This window comes from Physeter macrocephalus, chromosome 11, assembly GCF_002837175.3.
Source record: "Physeter macrocephalus isolate SW-GA chromosome 11, ASM283717v5, whole genome shotgun sequence".
In the NCBI taxonomy this organism is placed as follows: Eukaryota; Metazoa; Chordata; class Mammalia; order Artiodactyla; family Physeteridae; genus Physeter; species Physeter macrocephalus.
Window position 1 is genome coordinate 61,469,298 of NC_041224.1, and position 11,166 is coordinate 61,480,463.

The window sequence follows — 11,166 nt, forward strand, 5'->3', positions numbered from 1 at the left end:
TTATTATATTTGCCATCTGTATATCCATTTTGGTGAAATGTCTCTTCATGTTTTCTGCTCATTTTTACTTGAATCTTTGGTTTTTTACTCTTAAATTTTGAGTTATTTATATATTCTAGATATGAGTTCTTTGTCATATAAGTGGTTTGCAAATATTTGTCTATTTTATCTAAGTTGTCAAGTTTATTGGCATAAAGTTGTTTATCATGGTTTGTTATCCTTTTAGTATCTGTAGAATCTGTAATGATGTCTCTTCTTTCATTCCTGATATGGGTTATTTGTGTATTTCTCTTTTTCCTGATCATTCTGGTTAGAGGCTTACTAATTTTGTTACTCTTCTCAAGAACCAGCTTTCGAGTTCATTGATTTTCTCTATTTCTATTTTCTGTTTTGTTGATTTCAGCTCTGATCTTTATTATTTCCTTTCTTCTGTTTACTTTGGGTTTACTTTGTTATTCTTTTTCTAGTTTCTAAAAGGTAGAAGCAAGCATTCATTGCTGTCAATTTCTTCTTAAATTCCTCTTTAGCACAATCCCACAAATTCTGATGTGTTCTGCTTTTCTTTTCATTCAGTTAATAATTCCTTTTAGTTTACCCCCCTTTTTAAAAAATCCATGAATTATTTAGAAGGGTATTCTTTAATTTCCAGATATTTGAGGATTTGCCTATAATCTTCTTGCTGTTGATTTCTAATTTGATTACATTGTGGTCAGAGAACATACTTTGTACGACTTGAATCATTTTAAATTTATTTAGCCTTGTTTTATTTCTTAGAATATGGTTTCTCTTCATAAGGTCTCTGTGTACTCTTGAGAAATATGTGTATTCTTCTGCTGTTGGGTAGTAGTGTGTTTTAGAAATGTCAGTCAGATAAAGTTCATTGATAGTGTTGTCAAATCTACTATATCCATGCTTTCATTTCTAGTTTTTGTCTTTTTGCCTATTTGTTAACATAAGTTTTTGAGAGAGAAGTATTGGATAATTGTGGATCTGTCTATTTTCTTATGCAGTTCTATCAGTTTTTGCTTCATGTATTTTGAATCTCTGTTATTAGGGGCATAAACATTTAGGATTATTATGTTTTTATGATGAAATGACTCACCTATCATTATGAAATGACTGTCTTTATTCCTGGTTATAGTCTTTACTCTAAGAATTTGTCTTACATTAATATAGCCATTACAGCTTTTTTTTTTTTCTGGTATATCTTTTCCCATCCTTTTATTATTAACCTACTTGTGTCTTTATATTTAAAGAGTTTCTTGTAGGCAGCTTCTAGTTGGGTCATGCTTTTAATCCAGTCTGATAATATCTATCTTTTAAATGGAGTGTATAGACCGTATACATTTAATATGATCATTGATGTGATTATGTTTGAGTCTGTCATCTTGCTATATTTGTTTTTTATTTGTCCTATTTGATCTTTGTTCCTTCATTCCTCTTTTTCCTGTCCTCTTTTGTATTAGTTGAGTATTTTCTATGATTCTATTTGATCACATCAGTTACCTTATTAGCTATAACTACTTATTTGGTTATTTTAGTGTTTGCTTAGGGTTTATAGTACATAATTGTTTATAGTATACATCTTTATCTGCTTTCAAAGAATATTATACCACTTCATATATAGTACTGAACCTTAGAAAAGTATACTTCCATTTCTCTTCTGTTAGTCTTTATGCTATTGTTATGATACATTTTACTTTTAAATATGTTATAAACCCTCAGTACATTGTTATTTAAGCAGTCAGTTATTTTTAAAGAGATTTAAATATTAATATATATTTATCTTTGAAATCACCATATCTAGTGTTCTTCATTCCTTTATGTAGATCCATATTTGTATCAAGATTTTTCTTCTGTCTGAAGGATTTCATTTAACATTTTTGGTGATGTGGGTCTGTGTGTGATGAATTCTTTTCATTTTTGAATGTCTGAAAATGTCTTTATTTTGCCTTCATTTTTGTTTGTTTGTTTTTCTTTTTTTAAAATTAATTATTATTGGTGTATGGTTGCTTTACTTTTGCCTTCATTTTTGAAAGATAATTTTTCTGAGTATAGAATTCTTTGTTGATTTTTTTTCTTTCAGTACTTTAAAGATGTTGCTCCAGTGTCTTCTCACTTACATTGTTTCTGTGAATCTGGTGTTGTCCTTATTCTTATGCCTCTGTACGTAACATGTCTTTTTTCCTCTAGCTACTTTTAAGATTTTCTCCTTATCAGTAGTTTTGGGCAATTTGACTATGATGTATGTTGATGCAGTTTTGTTGATTTGTGTGTGTGTGTGTGGTAGGGTTTTGTTGAGCTTGTTTATAAGGCCCTTCTTGGCCTTTATGCTATTATCATCAATTTTACTTTTATATATGCTATAAAACCCCACCTAGCTTTATAATTTTCATTAAGTTTGAGAAGTTTTGCCATTATTTCTGCAAATTTAAAATATATTTTCCTCCTCCCTTTTGGGGACTCCAGTTACCCATATATTTGGCCACTTGAAGTTCAGTGGTTTACCTGTGTTCTTTTTTTTTTTTTTTTAAATTCCTTTTTTCTCTTTCTTTCTTTTAGATAGTTTCTGTTCCTGTGCCTTCAGGTTCACTAATCTTTTCTTTTGTATTGTCTATTCTGTGCTAATCTCATCTAGTGTATTATCATCTTAATCACTGTACTTTTCATTTCTAAAATTTCTATTTAAAAAATACCTTCCATGTCTCTGCTAAACTTTTTGTACACGTGGAATGTGGTTATAACGACAATTTTAGTGTCATTTCATCTTAATTCTAATATCTGTGGCAGTTCTGGGTCTTTCAAAAAATCATTGTGGTAAAATACACATAAAATTTGCAATTTTAATAATTTTAAATGTACAAATCAGTGAAAGTTAATACACTGACAATGTTGTGCAGCCATCACCCTTATCTAGTCACAGTCATTTTATACCTTCAAAAAGAAGCTTTGTACCCTTTAAACAATCATTCCCCATTCCCCCTATCCCCTCAGCCCCTGACAATTATTAATCTACTTTGTCTCCATGGATTTGCCAATTCTGGATATTTCATATAATAGAATAATGCAACATGTGTCCTTTTATGTCTTCTTTCGCTTATCACATTGTTTTCGAGGTTTATCCATTTTATACCATGTATCACCATGTCATTCCTTTATATGGCTGAACAATACTTCCATGTATGGATATAGGACATTTTGTTTATCTGTTCATTGATGGATATTTTAGTTATTTCCACCTTTTGGGTATGGTGAATACTGCTGTTATAAACTTTTCTTGTAAATTTTTTTGTTTAAACACCTGTTTTCAATTTTTGGATGTATTTAGTTAGGAATGAAACTGCTGTGTAATATGAAATTATGATTACCTTATTGAGGAATTACTATACCATTTTCCATAGCAACTATAACATTTTATTTTCTCATCAGTAATGTATGAAGGTTTCACTTTCTCTACATCCTAGCTGTTATTTTTGTTTTTGAAATTATAGCCATCCTAGTGGGTATAAAGTGCTGGCTTACTGGTGGGTGGAGGCAGGGTCCTGAAGACTCCGGAGTTGTTGCCCACCCACTGGCAGGTGAAGCCAGGTCCTGGGGTTAGTGCTGGAGTCTGGCTGCAGAGCCCAGGGATCCCAGAGTTCATTTCAGATTGTTGGGGCAGGGGTCCTGACACAGTTGAGTTTGGGGTCTGCGGTGTCCCAAAGCTTGAGTTGGCCTGCAAGTGGACAGGGCCCAACTGGTTCCAGGGTAGAGTCTGGCCTGCTGTGGGTGGGCTGGGTCCACAGGCTGTGGGATCTTAGTTTTCTTGCATCTGTTGTCTGCCCCCAGTGGGTGAGGTGGGTCTAGAGGTTGGTGCAGGCTTCCTGGAAGGAAGGGACAGTGTCTGCCCACTGATGGGTGGAGCTGGGTCTTGGTCCTCTGGTGGGCAGTGCTGTGTCTAGGGGCATTTCTAGAGGTGGCTGTGAGCTCAGGAAGTCTTTAGGCAGCCTGTCTGCTGATGGGTGGGGCTGTTTCCCTGCCCAGTTACTTGTTTGGCCTGAAGCATCCCAGCACTGGCACCTATAGACTGTTGGGTAGGGCGAGGTCTTAGCAATAATGAACCAAGATGACAGCGTTCATGTGGTAGAATGTTCCAAAATATGACTGCCACCAGTGTCTATGTCCCCAGGGTGAGCCACAGCCATCTCCCACTTCTCCAGGAGATTCGCCAAGACCAGGAGGTAGGTCTGGCTCAGGCTCCTGTTAAATAACTGCTTTTGCCCTGGGTCCTGGTGCATATGAGATTTTGCATAGGCCCTTTAAAAGTGAAGTCTCTTATTTCCCCTAGTCCTGTGGGGCTCCTGAAATTAAAGCCCTGCTGGCCTTTGAAGCCAAATATTCTGGGGGCTCGTCTTCCCAGTGCAGGACCCCTGGGCTGGGGAGCCTGTTGTGGGGCTCAGAACTCTCCTGTGGGAGAACCTCTGCAATAGAATTATCCTCCAGTTTGTGTGTTGCCCACCTGGGCATATGGGAATTGATTATATTGTGAGTTCACCCCTCCTACCCACCTGTCTCATTGTGGTTCCTTCTTTATGTGTTAAGTTGTAGAAGACCTTTTCTGGTAGGTTCCATTCTTTTTCATCAATGGTTGTTTTGCAGATAGTTGTGATTTTGGTGTGCTTGTGAGAGGAGGTGAGCTCAGGGTCTTTCTACTCAGCCATCTTTGCCACTCTCCTATTGGGAGGTCTTTGGTTACTGATTCAATCTCTTGTTATAGTTCTGTTCAGATTTTCTATTTCTTTTTGAGTAAATTTTGGTAGATCATATCTTTCTAGGAATCCATCCATTTCATCTAGGTTGTCTAATTTGTTCACAATCAGTTGTTCACAGTATTCTCTTATAATTCTGCTTATTTCTTTAAGGTCGGTAGTAATGCCCCATAATAATTTCTAATTTTCATAGTTTGAGTCTTCTCTCTTATTTTCTTAGTTAGTCTAGCTAAAAAATTGTCGATTTTGTTGATCTTTTCAAGAACCAACTTTTGGTTTTGTTGGTTCTCTCTATTCTGTTTCTATCCTGGAAAATGTTCCACATGGATTTGAGAAGAGTATTCCAGAATGCACTATTCTGCTGTTGTTGAGTTGAGTGTTCTGTATGTGTCTGTTAGGTCTAATTGGTTTTTTGTGTTGTTCAACAAGTCTGTTTTCTTATTGGTTATCTGCCTGGTTTTTCTTTTTGAAAGTGAGATATTTTTGAAAGTTTCCAGCTATTATTATAGAACATTTCTCTCATCTATTTTGTCAATTTTTGCTTCATATATTTTGGAGATATATTGTTAGGTTCATATGTTTATGTTTGACATATTTTCATGTTGGATTTACCCTTTTATCAATGTATGATGTCCTTATTTGTCTCATAACTATTTTTGACTTAAAGTTTATTTTGTCAGATATGAGTATAGCTACCCCAACTCTCTTCTGGTTACTGTTTGCATGGATTGTCTTTTTCCATCTTTTCACTATCAACCTATTGGTGTCTTTGGATCCAGAGTGAGTCCCTTGTAGACAGTATATAATTGGATCACTTTTTAAAATCTATTTTACCAATCTCTGCTTTTTGGTTGAAGAATTAAACCATTTACACTTAAAATAACTATTCATAGGTAAGGTCTTCTTTTTAATAAAAAAAATCATATCTTTTTTGTTCTTCATTTCCTCCATTACTGCCCTCTTTTGTGTTTAGTTTATTTTTTCTAGTGTCCTATTTTGATTCCCTCTCGTTTTATTTTTTGTATATTTTTTAGTTCTTTTCCTTAACCCTGAGGATTAAGGCTATATTGATCTCAAACTTATAAGAAACTAGTTTGGATTCATAACAACATAGCTTCAGTAGTATTCAAAAACTATTCCTATATAGCTCCAACTTCCCTCTTATTGTTATTGTCAAAAATTACTTATTTATACATTGTGTGTCCATTGACTTAGAGTTATAATTATTTTATACATTTGTCTTTTAAATTACATAGGGAAAAAAGGAGTTAAAAATCACAAATACAGCAATGCTGGCTTTTTAATTTATCTATGTAGTTATTTTTACTAGAGTTCTTTTTTGTATGGTTTTGAGTTAACTGTCTAGTGTCCTTTCATTTCAGCCTGAAGGACTCTGTTTAACATTTCTTGTAAGGCAGGTCTACTGGTGATGCTTTTATTTACCTGAGTATGTGTTAGTTTCTTCTTCTTTTTTTTTTTTTTTGGCTGCACCACGTGGCTTGTGGGATTTAAGTTCCCTGACCAAGGATCGAACCTGGGCCCCATCAGTGAAAGTGCTGAGTCATAACTGCTGGACAGCCAGGGAATTCCCAGTTCCTTCATTTTTTGAAGGAGAGCTTTGCTGAATATAAAATTTTTCATTGATAGAGTTTTTTGAAAAGCACTTTATAAGTATATCATCCCACCATGGGTTCTAATGAGAAATTAACTGTTATCTTATTGAGGATCCCTTGTATGTGACATGTTGCGTCTCTCTTACTCCTTTCAAGATTGTCTCTTTGTCTTTATCTTTGGACAGATTATATTGGGTTGGCAGTATGAGGATCTCTTTGAGTTTATCCTGCTTGGAGTTCTTTAAGCTTCTTGAATATGTAGATTTACAGCTTTTATAAAATTTGGGAAGTTTTTGGCTAGTATCATTTCCTGTATTCTTTCTCACCCTTTGCCTTTTTTTTCCCCCCTAGAACTCCCTTTATGTATACATTGGTATGTAAGATGATATCCCACTGGTTCTGTTCATTTTTCTTCAAAGTTATTGTACTTTTCAGCTCCAGAATTTTTATTTGGTTCTTTTTTAAAATTTATATCTCGTTATTAGTGTTCTCTAGTTGATGAGATCTCATTCCCTTAGTTTCCTTTAGTTCCTTGTCTGTGATTTCCTTTTGTTCTTTGAGCATATTTGAGACAGTTGATTTTTTTTTTTTTTTTTTTTTTTTTTTTTTTTGGTACGAGGGCCTCTCACTGCTGTGGCTTCTCCCGTTGCGGAGCACAGGCTCCAGACGCGCAGGCTCAGCGGCCATGGCTCACGGGCCCAGCCGCTCCGCGGCATGTGGGATCTTCCCGGACCGGGGCACGAACCCATGTTCCCTGCAACAGCAGGCGGACTCCCAACCAACTGCGCCACCAGGGAAGCCCCGAGACAGTTGATTTAAAGTCAGTTAGTCATAAGGCAATGTGCAGATTCAAGGCAATCCCTATCAGAATACCAATGGCGGGCTTCCCTGGTGGTGCAGTGGTTGAGAGTCCGCCTGCCGATGCAGAGGACATGGGTTCGTGCCCCGGTCCGGGAAGATCCCACATGCCGCGGAGCGGCTGGGCCCGTGAGCCATGGCTGCTGAGCCTGCGTGTCCGGAGCCTGTGCTCTGCAACGGGAGAGTCCACAACAGTGAGAGGCCTGCGTACCGCAAAAAAAAAAACCCAAAAAACAAAAGAAGAATACCAATGGAATTTTTCACAGAACTAGAACAAAAAATTTTAAAATTTGTATGGAAGCACAAAACACCTTGAATAGCTAAAACAATCTGGAGAAAGAAGAACAGAGCTGGAGGAATCATGCTCCCTGACTTAAGGCTATACTCCAAAGCTACAGTAAGTGTGGTACTGGCATAAAATCAGACACATAGATCAGTGTAACAGGATAGAGAGCCCAGAAATAAACCCACACACTTATGGTTAATTAATCCACAACAAAGGAGGCAAGAATATACAATGGAGAAAAGACAGTCTCTTCACTAAGTGGTGCTGGGAAAACTGGACAGCTACATGTAAAAGAATGAAATTAGAACATTTTCTAACACTATATACAAAAATGAACTCAAAATGGATTAAAGACCTAAAAGTAAGACCAGATACTATAAAACTCCTTGAGGAAAACATAGGTAGAACACTCTTTGATGTAAATCACAGCAATATTTTTTTGGATCTGTCTCCTAAAGTAAATGAAATAACAGGAAAAATAAACAAATGGGACCTAATTAAACTTAGAAGCTTTTGCACAGAAAAGGAAACCATTGACAAAACGAAAAGACAACCTACTAAATGGGAAAAAAATATTTACAAATTATATGACTGATAAGGGATTAATATTCTACATATATAAACAGCTCAATACAACTCAACATAAAAAAACAAACAACCCAATTAAAAAATGGGCAGAAGAACTGAATAGACATTTTTCCAAAGAGGAAATATAGATGGGTGACAGGCATTTGAAGACTCTCAACATTGCTAATCATCAGAGAAATGCAAATCAAAACCACAATGATATATCACCACACACCTGTCAGAATGGCTGTCATAAAAAAGAACACAAGTAACAAATGTTGGGAAGGATGTGGAGAAAAGGGAACCCTCATACACTGTTGGTGGGAATGTCAGTTGGTGCAACCACTGTGGAAAAACAGTATGGAGGATGCTCGAAAATCTAAAAATAGAACTACCATATGACTCAGCAATTCCACTCCTGGGTTTATATCTGAAAAAAACACCAACACTAATTCAAAAAGATACATGCACCCCATTGTTCATAGCAGCATTATTTACAATTGCCAAGATATGGCAACAACCTAAGTGTCTATCAACTGATGAATGGATAAAGAAGATGTGGTGTATATGTACAGTGGAATACTACTCAGCCATAAGAAAGAATGAAGTTTTGCCATTTGCAGCAACATGGATGGACTGGGAGGGCATTATGCTAAGTGAAATTAAGTCAGACAGAGAAAGATAAATACTGTATGATACCACTTATATGTGGAATCTAAAAAATTCCACAAACTAGTGACTATAACAAAAAAGAAGCAGACTTACAGATATAGAGAACAAACTAATGGTTACCAGGGAAAGAGGGAGAGGCAATATAGGGGTGGGGGAGTGGGAGGTAGAAACTACTGGGTGTAATATAGGCTCAAGGAGGTATTGCACAAGATGGGGAATATAGCCAATATTTTGTAATAACTGTAAATGGAAAGTAACCTTTAAAAAATTAAAAATTAAAAAAAGTCAGTTAGTCTAATATGTCTGTCTAATGTTAGCCTTCCTTAAGGACAGTTTCTATTTTTTTCTTTCCTGTGAGTAGACCATACTTTCTTGTTCTTTGCATACCTCATAATTTTTTGTTGAAAACTGGACATTTTTAATATGTGGACATTTTTAATAATGTGGTAATTTTAGAGAACAAAGTCTCCCACCACCCCAGTATTTATTGTTGCTGCTTGTTATGGGTTGTAGTTTTTTAGTTATTTTCTAAACTATTTTTGCAAAGAGTATTCTTTGTCATGTATGGTCATTGACATCTCTGTTCCATTAGCTTAGTGGTCAGCTAGTGATCTGACAGATTTCTCTAAACACCTGGAGCCAAAAAGAAAACAAAAACAATATCCAAACAAACAAAAAATTTTCTTCTGGACTTTGTAGACTGACGTTGAGTTGGGGGTGCTCCTTCAGTGCTTAGTGAGGCTGTTTACAGTTCCTCACTTTTTGCTTACATGGAGCCTAAAAATGAGTGAGAGGTGAAAGCTTAGGATCTTTTTAGCTATATTCTGACATGCATCTAGCCCTGGACATGTGTGTGGCCTTCTAGATTCCCCAGTTCATAGGAGAGCTTTTCACAGCTCTGTCTCCTTCACTACCATCTTCCTAGGCTTCTTGCTCTTTTGGCTACTTAACCCCCCTCTGTTGCCCCAGGTAACCACGGATATGCCTTTAAATGTTTTCAACAGATGCTGTATGGGAGGCCACCTCATCTCTGAGAGAGTTCCAAGGGTGTGCAAAACACAGACAAGCCCCTGAGCCATTCCTTCAGGAAGCCACCAGACAGGTTAAAACCCACAGCTATACTTTTTGAGAACAAGGTTTTATTGCCCCATCTGGCACCAGCAAGTCACACCAGTAATGTGGGCTGCTATCCACAAGTCTACCTCTGAGCTGGAGAATGGGGGATGGCAGGCTGCTAAACCAAAATGCCACAATGCTTTTGAACTTTTGAATGTCTTATTGAACTATGTAAACTTTTTTCTTCATAAGCACTCCTGTGGTTGTACATTTTTGATTAATTTCCAGAGTTTAAAAAAGTTGATTCTAACAGTTTTTGCCAGTTTACTTGTTGCCTTAGAGGAGGGATGGATCGTTGAGCTGTCTGCTCTTCCATTTTCAGTAATACCACTCCTTCAGGGTCAGTTTTGATTATTCTTCTAATGACAGATCATCTTTTTCTATCTTATTTTATGCCTGCTAGTCTTTGGATAGCAGAAAGTGTGAATTTTTCTTTTTTGATGCTGGATAGTTTCATGTTACCATATTTTTGTTAGGTTACTTTCCATCAAGTTACTTGAAAACAGTTTGAGCCTTTCAGTTCTTGGCTTTGTGATTTGTTAGATGGGCCTGGAGCAGTGCTCAGACAAGAGGCAGTATTCTCCACTGCTGAGTCAAGACTTTCATGAGTAGTCTACCCAATCCATGACTTACGAGTTTTTCCAATCTGGCTGGTGGGTACAGACACTGTTCCTGACCCCATGTGTGTGCTGGGACTGTTTTGTCTAATCCTTTCAGATGTTTCTTTCCTCATCTTCCAGTAGTTTCCTCACATGCAAGCACTGCTTAGTACTCTGCTGAATGCTTGAGAAGAATCCTTTGCAGATACCTGATGATCTCTCTGTACTCGCTGTGTACTTCTCTAGTACTCTATTCTGTTAACTCTAGTTGCCTTGGTCTTTTAGACTTTCAGCTCCATCTTAACTCAAAGAGTGTGTTGTGCTCTGCCTCAGTTCTCCCTCCCTGCACCATGGGTTGGAAACTCTCTCAAGGCAGGAAGGGAAGATGGGGCTAATAATAGGGCTCATCCTTAATTGTTTCTCATTTCAGGGATCACTGCCCTACATAGCCTGATAGCCAATGTCTTGAAACTATTTAATGTATTTTTTTTTCTATTTTCAGACTAGAGAGTAAATTTGGTCCCTGTTATTCTATTTTGGTTAGAAATGGTAGATTTTAGTTGTTATTTATTTATTTTTTAACATCTTTATTGGAGTATAATTGCTTTACTATTGTGTGTTAGTTTCTGCTTTACAACAAAGTGAATCAGTTATACATATACATATGTTCCCATATCTCTTCCCTCTTGCGTCTGCCTCCCTCCCAC

General features: G+C 36.7%; 1 protein-coding gene across 8 annotated transcripts in view; it reads left to right on the forward strand.

The window, feature by feature from the left end:
- Nucleotides 1–11,166, forward strand: part of GLCE (glucuronic acid epimerase) — a 118,416-nt gene that overhangs the window by 16,067 nt on the left and 91,183 nt on the right. The window contains exon 2 of one of the 8 annotated variants that reach the window (XM_007120399.4): nucleotides 9,749–9,846. The exons of the other annotated variants lie outside the window; for them this stretch is intronic. The gene's annotated coding sequence lies outside the window, so the exon portion shown is untranslated. The remainder of the gene's footprint in view (nucleotides 1–9,748; nucleotides 9,847–11,166) is intronic. 8 annotated transcript variants of the gene reach the window in all.